At 40.4% G+C, this 10,414-nt stretch overlaps 1 long non-coding RNA gene across 1 annotated transcript; it reads left to right on the plus strand.

The window, feature by feature from the left end:
- Window positions 1–499: 499 nt before the first annotated feature.
- On the plus strand, window positions 500–9,098 carry LOC310685428. The gene is made up of 3 exons (XR_014515244.1): window positions 500–741; window positions 6,531–6,783; window positions 9,017–9,098. It is a non-coding gene; the product is annotated as an uncharacterized lncRNA (long non-coding RNA).
- The last annotated feature ends 1,316 nt before the right edge of the window (window positions 9,099–10,414 follow it).

The raw sequence follows: 10,414 nt of genomic DNA on the forward strand, positions 1-10,414 counted from the left end.
AACCTTTCCCAAGCTTTTTTGAATAAACATTCACAAACTTTTTACTGATAACATTTAGATAGATAAATTAAGGATCTGTACAGTTTTGTAACATGCAGAAAATAACATATGTTGATAAACCAGAGAGAGAAGCTGAGGGAAGTCTGGGGGGGAGGGGAGGGGGTTATGTTTTTGGGGAGGGGGAGGAAATTTAAGGATGATATGGGGGGTTTTAATAAAATGTTATGTTGAAATTATTAATAAAATATTAACAAAGAACCTTAACCAAGCTTTGCATCCCCCTTAATCAGCTGGAATACTAACCCTATTTACCTAGGAATAAACCCCACTGAATACAATTGGTATTACTTCTTAATAGACACGGCCGGAGTTGCAAACAGTGCTGCAGCTGTTCAGCAATACCCATAACCCTTCCAAAATAGGAGTGTCACTTAAATGGCTTTAAAGAAGATAAGATAAATTCATGGAGAGCACAACTACTAGCCATGATACTATGTTATACCTTCACTGTCAGAGACATTATGTCATAGTCTTATTGCCGAGCAACAACGTGGAATAATAGCCCAGCCAACCAGAAGAGTCTCTGAGGTGTACTTGCCTGGAAGCAGAGTCAGCACCCAAAATCAGGTCCAGTCCTAGGGTCCAGCAAACAGCAATCCGTGGGGTCAGATTGTCCAGGAAACCCAATGATCATGGGGTCAAGACAAGCAGGAAGCAGCAAGGTAGGGCCAGGAACTACAAGTATTGTCACCAGCATTTGCCTGCTGCTGGAAGCTCTGCTTAAGAAGGCTGAAGCCAGCTGGTTCGCATCAGTGCCTTCTCCTCTGAGTCCTTGAAGGCTGATCAGCTGCAGGTGGAGACACTTCACCTTCTCTCCCTTCAGGCTGCTGTTCAGCAGGTGAAACTGACTCTTGGCACATGACACATTATGCTTCTGGATGCCAATTGCTGGGATCAGCAACTGGTCAGACTGCTGCTTGCAGGCTCCCACAGGCATCTGGTTGGCCATTGTGAGAACAGAACAATCAATGTATATTCGTTATTATGTAGCTGTCGGTTAAACCACAGAGCCTAGGACTTGCTGATCAGAAGGTCGGCAGTTTGAATCCCCACGATGGAGTGAGCTCCCATTGCTTGGTCCCTGCTCCTGCCAACCTAGCAGTTCAAAAGCACGTCAAAGTGCAAGTAGATAAATAGGTACCGCTCTGGCGGGAAGGTAAACGGCATTTCTGTGCGCTGCTCTGGTTCGCCAGAAGCGGTTTAGTCATGCTGGCCACATGACCTGGAAGCTCCCTCGGCCAATAAAGCGAAATGAGCGCCGCAACCCCAGAGTCGGCCATGACTGGACTTAATGGTCAGGGGTCCCTTTACCCTTATAGCAGAAATATTTTTTGCTATGTTGAAAAGAAATACTTTTCTGCTGCTCCACGCAATCTCTAATAGAAGAAAATTCATCAGTGCAAAATGGTGGGCTTTCTCACTATGGCAGCCAGCTGATGACTATGGTATATTTTTTCCACATACATTATCTGTGTTGTGGAGGAGGGAAATCACATGCATTATATAAATAAGAGGAGATTGGGGAGAGATTTTTTTTTATTAGAAACATGTAAAGAAAGGAAAAGAGAGCCCTATATCACTTCAATTTGTTCTATACTGTCCAGAGAAGGGAAGAGAAGGGGAATATGTTTCATCCAAAACTAACAAACATCCAGCTACCCCTCATTCCACATTCTCTGGTTTTGAGCTTTTCCACTGAAAAGAGCCCCATAAGTCAAGAATGTTAAAATTACCAGGAAGACTGTGCACACACAACTCATCACAAATCCTGGCCTAGCTATAACCACATGTTACAGTGTGCAAGTATGCGTACCAGTTCATCATCATCTTTCAGAACCGGGGAGGAAGAGGAGGGGGGAATGTCACAAACTGATCTATACATTTGCACACGCAGAGGTACAACAAAAGAAGTTTCTGCGCTATGGCTCCTGTGAGAATTGCGTTTCCTGAGGGTTGTAAAGGCAACACACTTTAAAATGCACTGTCTTAACATTGTTCTCTACTGCCTCCTCCCTCCCTCCCACCTTTCGACTCTCACAGCTACCACATGTGATGGAAAAAGTCCAAGCCAAACACTCTTACCAGAGCATGCTATAAGACAGATGACTAGGCCTCAGGCTTGGCCACTACAATGCTGTTCTATTCTGTATTTATTTTTGTAGTTCAAAGACCTGGCAGCAGCCCATCTGATGCCTGCCACAGGGACTGGTACACTTGTTATTACTGCGGTGAAAATTTCAAGCCTACAGTCAGTGTGTGAGAGAGTGTGTATGTGTAAACACACTCACACACTTCAGTAATGTGCCAGCCACCAAGACAGAAAATGTACTAATAGCAAGAGGGTTATTTGAATTAAGCCAGCTTCCATTGATGATAGGCTGCCAACTGGTGGACCTTTCGTTAATCACAGCAACACTGTGAAAGAGGTTTGTTTTCTCCTTATCTTAGGTCACTCAGCAGCCCAGCAATAAGCAATCTTCATAAAGCATTCTTTATTTGTTTCCAAAGGTGACATGCCTTTTCCCCACATTACTTACAAAAGCAAGTTATCATCATGTATCACTATCATTTTCATGCGCTTTCTTTCTTTTTTTAAAGTGATGCTATGCAATGCACTAGACTTTTAAAAAGTCAAATTAGAATTGGGTATAATTAATCAGCATAGTGATTCCACCCCCATACATGTTCAATGTAGTCCATATATCATTTCATTCTCCGAAATAACTGATTTAGCCTAAAGAACATTTTAGGTGCAACCCAGAAAAAAATGATCAAATATATTAAAGTCTCATTAAAAGAAATCTGAAATAATTGATTTTAATGGGGCTGCAGTATATTATGTAACTTCTTCTGTGTTGTGCCCATTGCAATAAACATTAAATTATTACAGAAGAACAAAAGCTACATACAATACGAAAATGTGGCTCAGAAACAGCCATATCAAGCCAAGTTTAGCATCAAAATAAAATTCTGGGAGAGGTGCATTCTCTCACCTTCAGCTACTTCAGCTTTTATTAAAGAGGAATTGACTTGACTCCAGTTTCATTTAGATATCAAAACAGTCCCACGATTTGTGGTGTATTTCTTGTATTTCTTTCAAGAAATGTTTGCTAGCATCAGAGTCAGAGCCAAACTGATTAGGGCTCCAGGCAGCACCAGAAAGATTCATGCCTGTGAGTGAAAGTTCACAGAACAATGCTGCCATGCTGAAAGGGGGGTTGGCTGCTCTACTGAGCTCTGACAGGGCATTGTGGGGGGCAGCCTCAACCATGGTAAAGGTCCATGCTGTACATGCAGAAAGCACAGGTGGATGAAATCTACCACCAGTGGTTTCCTTCCCCTAGTACCCAAGGGAAGCACCCCAAATGGAGCATTTCTTGGGTGAGGAATGAGTGGAACTGGTGCAGCCATGGCATAGCTGTCAAGTGTCCCTTATTTGGCGGGACAGTCCCTTATCCCAGCGCCATGTCCCGCTGCTGTCCCTTATTGATGAGGCTTCATTTGGCTGCTGGCTGGGCTTTCTGCCTTTGGCTCAGAGGGGCTCAGAAGTTGAATATACCTGTGCCCGGAAAATCCCTTATTTTGGCTGCTGATCCCTTATTTTCAAGGCTGCTGGTCCCTTATTTTCAAATCTGTAAGTTGACAGTTATGAGCCAAGGATCCACTAGATCATAAACTGGACCAGCTACCAGCAATGGGACTGATCTGGGAGTTTCTGCTGTTCAGTTTAGAACAAGCAAAACATGCAATGAAACCATTTTGCCTGCTGTGAAGTGCTCCTTGCAACTCCCCTGCTCCCAGGTGGAAAGTACAACTACTCCTTTCGTGCCTTATCCCTTAAGCTACTTTGTATATGATTATACATACTTCCTTGCCAATTTATTTAATCAAAATATACGGCAACCCAAAGAGAAGTTTCTTCAAAATGAAATGTCTGACTTGTATATTATTAGAATTCCAAAAAAAAAACCCTTCCACTGTATGATATTGGTTTTCTTCTTTTGACTCGGCAGCATTTAATATGCTTACTATCGCTGGATTTCATCTTGTTTTAGAAATCACTTGCTGCCAACCTGCAAAATAAATTTAATTTTGATTTATTTTTCCTCCTAAAAGATGTTTCTATGGATAATCTTGAAATAATAGGAAAAGAACAGTGGGCAGTTTTATGCTGTAAGGAACATTTTTAAAGAACATTTGTATGTTTATATATGGTCATTTACACATACATTTCTGCTCAGGATAAATTAAGAAGTGATTGACATCTTAGTAGTATAAATGTGGTTTTCAAAATGCGCTTCAAATATTAAGAAGCGAATTGTATTTTTACCAGTCTTAATGTAACAGAAACAAACATGTTACATATACTTACCCAATAAACTTATTAAATGTTTACTTATTAAATCCAGTCCTGGTGGAAATTATACGCAGAAAGACTATGCATCTGATTTCTGTTTTGAAAATGAGCTATCCCCATTATCTAAAATCTGTCATTTTTTTGAGACAATGGAAATGTTCATCCTCTCCAGATTGTATACAAATATAGAGGAGTAGTTGTTGTTTTTTTAAAAAAGGTATCTAATAATTATCAAAAAATAAACAGATCAATATTCATTCTTTGTTCAATGGGATATAATCCCAAATACGTATTTATAGGTTTATCACATACATCTAAAAATGGGTTGCATCTGTATGTTGCAAAGGAAAATTTCCTTCCAATGCAAAAAACATCTTCAAAGGAGAATTTTCCAGCAGGATCCAAGCTGGGAAGGAAAGTTAATCTTTCCTTCCCTACCTGCTGTGATCCCAATTTTTATCAGACACACAATCAGCTGCTATTTCCAGTATTTAAAATATGTCTATTTAATGTAAAAAAAAAAATTAACATCATATCTGGTTTGCTCAAGAATGTAAAAAGAAAAGTGGCATAAGACATTTCCAATTATATTCTAACCATTACCTCTTTCTATGAGACATCAACTGGCTGTCCTGGCCCAGATTACTGACAAGTAATCTGGTTGACAAAGGAACCACCAGCTGGATACAACAATGCTGATTCCTACTTCCCATGAAACTTTGTTCTGGAAATCCAAGTTAAATAGAAGGGTAAAGGTTTTTTTATTTAGGAACATAAAACAAGCTATACTGGATTATGCCACAATCTCATCTAGCCCATCTCTCTTTTCTCACTGTGGCCAACCAGATGTCTATGGGAAACCCACAAAGAGAAACCAAGAATGACAGTGTTCTTCCCACTTGTGATTACCAGCAACTGATATTCAATGACATACTCCAAAAGTGTGGATAAAAAACTTAGCCATTGTGGCTAATAGCCATTGAAAGCTTTATCCTCCATGAATTTGTCTAATCCTTATTTAAACTCAGCCAACTTGGTGGTCATCACTACATCTTCTGGGAGCGAATTCCATAGCTCAACTATGTATAGCGTGAAGAACTGCTTTCTTTTGTCTGTTCAGCTTCTTCAGATGGCTCTGGATTTCTAGTATTATGAGAGAGGGACAAATCCATGCTTAGCAGATGATATAACTGAAATAAAAATCAGAAGTGGAATTATCAGCTAATCGTTACTGATTTTCCTCATTGTTTTTCTTTCTCTATTGTTCCTTTCTTTCCCAGCCTTTAAAAGTTTAAAAGTTTTCTGCAAAGTAAAGGTGTATTTATGGTACATTCATAGTACTTGTGGTAATTGGTGGGATGTGTGTCTTTTTCAGAACAAAGCCACATTATGTTAGACTGAGCAGGGTCCATGCAGAGTTATTAAAAGAAAGGTGGGGGGTGGGGGTGAGGGAACATTCACTTTGCTTGATCAATATTTTGTGACAACATGTGAAATTCATACAGAAAACAAAGCACAAATTAGCAGCTCATCAGCATCTGTGAAGCCACACAAGGTACGAAAAACATATTCATTAAAAAAAATGTGAATCAAATAGATGTGTGGCTCTACACCTGGTTGAAAATTCATAACTAAAGAATAATGAGTGGCTTGATATAACATCCAGTAAATTTCAGTGGGTTCCAGTATATATTACATGCAGAACTCTTTCCTCAAGGCCAGAAAGAGGAAACATACTCCTAAAATTTGCAAATGGCAAAATAATAGGGAAGTCTGAGAAAAAGCTTCAAATAGGACAAGCTTCAAATAGGAAGAACAATGTAAGGGGGGGAAATTGTATGTTGAAAAAAGTATTTCCATTTAAGCTTTATTAATTAATTTCACTGGATGACCCTAATCGCTGATATTGTGAAAGAGACTATTTTCTTTATTCACTCTGAAAATATAATTCATACTTTTACTTAAATCTCTCTTTTTCTCCCCATCCCTCTCTAGTATGGTCCCATTAAGTTCAGTTTGACTTACTCCATTGTGCATAGGATTGCAGTTTGGTCATTCAAACTCTTACTATGCTTAATTTTGTAAATCTCTAACACATGTGCAGAGAGAAAAGGCTCCAACTCCAGTGCCCAAGCTCTGCTGGAAGAGGTTACCTTACCAGGGCCCAAAGGCTTCTGGCTCAGTCTGCAACACCATTACTATGGAGGAAATAAGATGAGGTTAAATTATAAATCAGACTTGAGGATATTTATAGAAACTTGTTTCCCTGTATTTGTTTGGATCTTGTGAGAATTGCTGGCATCCATCAGAAGAAGTAATGGAACAAAACAAGCAACAGTTGGAACAGTGAGTTGCTAGAACAGAAGGTGTGTCCTTGTGCAGTTATTTTACTATGACCCCAAGATTTTAAAAAATGCCAGTTCAGACACCACAACAGTCATACCCAGAAACAAACGTGTCTTATTTTCTCCTTATTTTTTATTGAATTCTATGGCCTATTTTATTGCCCATTCACACAGTTAGGATGAGAAAGCTTTATGGTGCTATTCACTGTCTGCTTGGAATATAAGCATCCAGAATAATTAGGTGCCATATGCAAACCCATAACTCCTAATTATGAATAAATATTATTAAATTGTTAAATTATACCAAGACTCTGAACAGAAAGTGCCTCGATGAAAATTGTATGCAGGGCGGGATGAGGGGGACAGAGAGATAGCAATATTTAAATTTAGGACATTCAGGACACTGGTACCAAAAGCTGAAACTTAAGAGATAGACAAAATGTGCATGGCTACTGAAGATTAATTTAACACTGTCTGAAGACTGAAATCTGGCTAAACTAGGACATAAATGTAAAACAGAGTGTTGTTTTTGGCTCCTCTGTTTGCTCTTAATAATCCCATTCTACTCACCCAAAGACTCATCTAGACTTTGGTTTATATTCCCCATGGTCTGACACTGACTGAATTCACATAGTAAGAGACTTACCTAGCCATAAATATTTTAGCTGTTGTTCTGTTCAATCTCAAACTAAAATGACTTGGAAAGGTAGGATTTGGATAGGGAAAAGGTTGACAAGAAGTAGAGAAAGTGGCAATGCTTCCTCGTTGGGTGGGCCTCTCCTTCTCATGCAATCCTTTCATGCTAGATAAGGGCTGCTGACTTTGGATGAAAAACAGGGACAGGCCAGTTGCATCTATTAAAGATTGTTAAGATGGTCTCTTAGATCAACTGAGGCTTATTAAGTCTGGTAGCATGGCCAGAACCACAGCTACAGCTATTCTATCTTGCTTTAATTAAAAAAACATATGCAGTTTTTCACATCATCATCATTCAGGGTGGATGTCCAAAAGTTTTCAAATGAAGGTTTGGTTGGAAAAAAAATTTAAAAAATTATACATGCTTTAAAAATCAACTTGACCCAAAATGTATGAATAGGTGAATAGTGCAAAGGCAAACGTAGTTGCACACCACGCCTACCTCCAAGTAGTGTGAGATTCCAGCGGTTCCAGGCACTTTTCCAGGGTTCATGTTTCCTTTTGGGAATGAGGCACAGTGGAGACTGCGGTGTCTTGACTCAATGGTCAGCCAAGGTCACAGCTGGCTTCTGCTATATGATCAGAAATGATGGTGAAGGGGGAGGAGTCCACAGACAGACTGACAAGAGATATGCAGAAGTTTGAGTTGTTAAAAGCAGGGCTTTTGTTCAGCCGGAACTCACTGTAACTCAGTTCTGGCCCCTCTCGGGTGGACACCATTGCCATTCTATGAGAAGAAGGGAGGTGTTCATGGTGAGTTCCGGCACCTCTTTTTCTAGAAAAATAGCACTACAGTCATACCTCGGGTTGAATGTGCTTCAGGTTAAGTGCTTTCGGGTTGCGCTCCGTGGCAACCCAGAAGTAACGGAGCACATTACTTCTGGGTTTCGCCGCTCGCGCATGCGCAGACGCTCAAAATTACGTCATGCACGCATACGCAGATGCGCCGTCGTGTCTTATGTTCCATTCAGGATGCGAAAGGGGCTCTGGAACGGATCCTGTTCGCATCCTGAGATACCACTGTAATTGAAAGTTACCATGTTACAGAATGGTGCCTCATTTTGAGATTACCAACATTACTAATACCTTTGCCTTAAAAGAAAAATATATCTTATTAAATCCTCTCAGTATCCACAATATTTTAGGCACAAATAAAAGAGAAAGAAACCCATATTGTTGCTGGTGGCAACCTTCCAAAATGGGTCATCTTTTCATAACCCAACATGAAATGCAAGCATATAATAGTATTTTGTTACATATTTTTCAGACATATGACTAAGGGTGGGGCTTCTATTGATTTAGCCTATGGCTGGTATTTCATTAAGTGTTATAACAGCATAACAAGATTCTCACGTTTATTCAAAATTAACCTGTGGCTAGCACCAATTTAATACATTATAAAAGCAAAAAATATTGTACCTGTAGATAAAGCTTTACGATATTTGTGAGCTAAAGCCCCTATCAGATTTTAAATGACAAATTCTGCATATTCTCAATAGAATATCTATTGCCTCCACCAAATGCATTTTTCACTTTGGCAAAACCTTTGTATTTTTAGATCATCTTGACTGAAATGGAAAACTATGATATAGTCAAGAAGCAAGCAATTCATGTGAGGTCTTCTAGGTAATTTTCCTGTGGTTTTCCTGTGAATGTTACAATAAATCATAGTTCTAATAAAAAAGCATTGAATATGCATTTGCAGATGGGAAAAAAGACTATGCACAATAGAACAAGTCTTTGTGTGTACACATGTGCTCTATGTACAAGTTTGTGAGAATAAAACAAGACTGTATGTAACCTTTGGTAGTAAAAGCCAACTCTTATGTGGTTCAATATCTCAAAGACCACCTTTGGCAAATGAATAAATCTGGGCATAGAGGCAGATTTAGGGGAGCACAACTGGTTCGGTTGCACTGGGTGCAGAGCCTCGAAGATGATGTACAACTGTGATGTAGAATGGAAGGCAAGAGGTGGGCACATTGAATTTTTGTGTCGCATAGGGCACTACTGAAATTTGAGACCCCAAGGTCTGCCACTGCTGACGTGGTGGATGCTAATGGTGCTGCAGTCTAAACCACTGGGCCTCTTGGGCTTGCTGATCAGAAAGTTGGCAGTTCAATGGGGTGAGCCCCAATCATTCTGTCCCAGCTTCTGCCAACCTAGATATTCGAAAGCACACCAGTGCAAGTAAATAAATAGGTACTGCTGTGGCAGGAAGTTAAACGGAATTTTCGTGTGCTCTGGCTTCCATTACAGTGTTCTGTTGCACCAGAAGTGGTTTAGTCATACTGGCCACATGACCCAGAAGGCTCTCTGTGGACAAACACTGGCTCCCCTGGCCTGAAAAGCAAGATGAGCCCATAGTTGCCTTTGACTGGACTTAACCATCCAGCGGTCCTTTTACTTTACCTGCCACTGCTGGGCACTGTGTTCATCATCTGAAGCCCCTTTCCATGGGCTCTTTCCATATGAGCCAATGCCTAGGGACCGTGGTGGCTTCGGCCCCAGCAATAAAATATTTGAAAGGGCTAGGCCTCCACAAAGTTGATGGGCATTCCCATTCAAATGGTCTGTGTGCACTGCATCATGTGATCGATTATGGAGGGTGGGGCTTACCTGGGGCCCTACAATATTTTATTCAAGTTGGCACACTAATGGAGGTGCAGTGAGTGGCGAACCAAGTCCACAATGTAGATGTGGACCCACATCCATGATGTGGATAAAAATTGAATTACCTGGGTCTGCCTGCCTTTGACCCTGCTCCAGCTACTGTTGGCCTCCCTGCTGCTGCCCTACCACTCCCAATAAACACTAGTCACCACAGCCTCAGCATGTGTGAGCCACTCATGGGGTGGGGGAAACTTAGTTGTCTTTTCTTCTAGAAAATTGTGCCAAAATGTCTGGCAAATGGGAAAAGGGATTAGTGAACAGAAAGCCATGGGCTTTTTCTCAT

The sequence above is a fragment of the Podarcis tiliguerta genome (assembly GCF_965153285.1).
Source record: "Podarcis tiliguerta genome assembly, chromosome: 9".
In the NCBI taxonomy this organism is placed as follows: domain Eukaryota; kingdom Metazoa; phylum Chordata; class Lepidosauria; order Squamata; family Lacertidae; genus Podarcis; species Podarcis tiliguerta.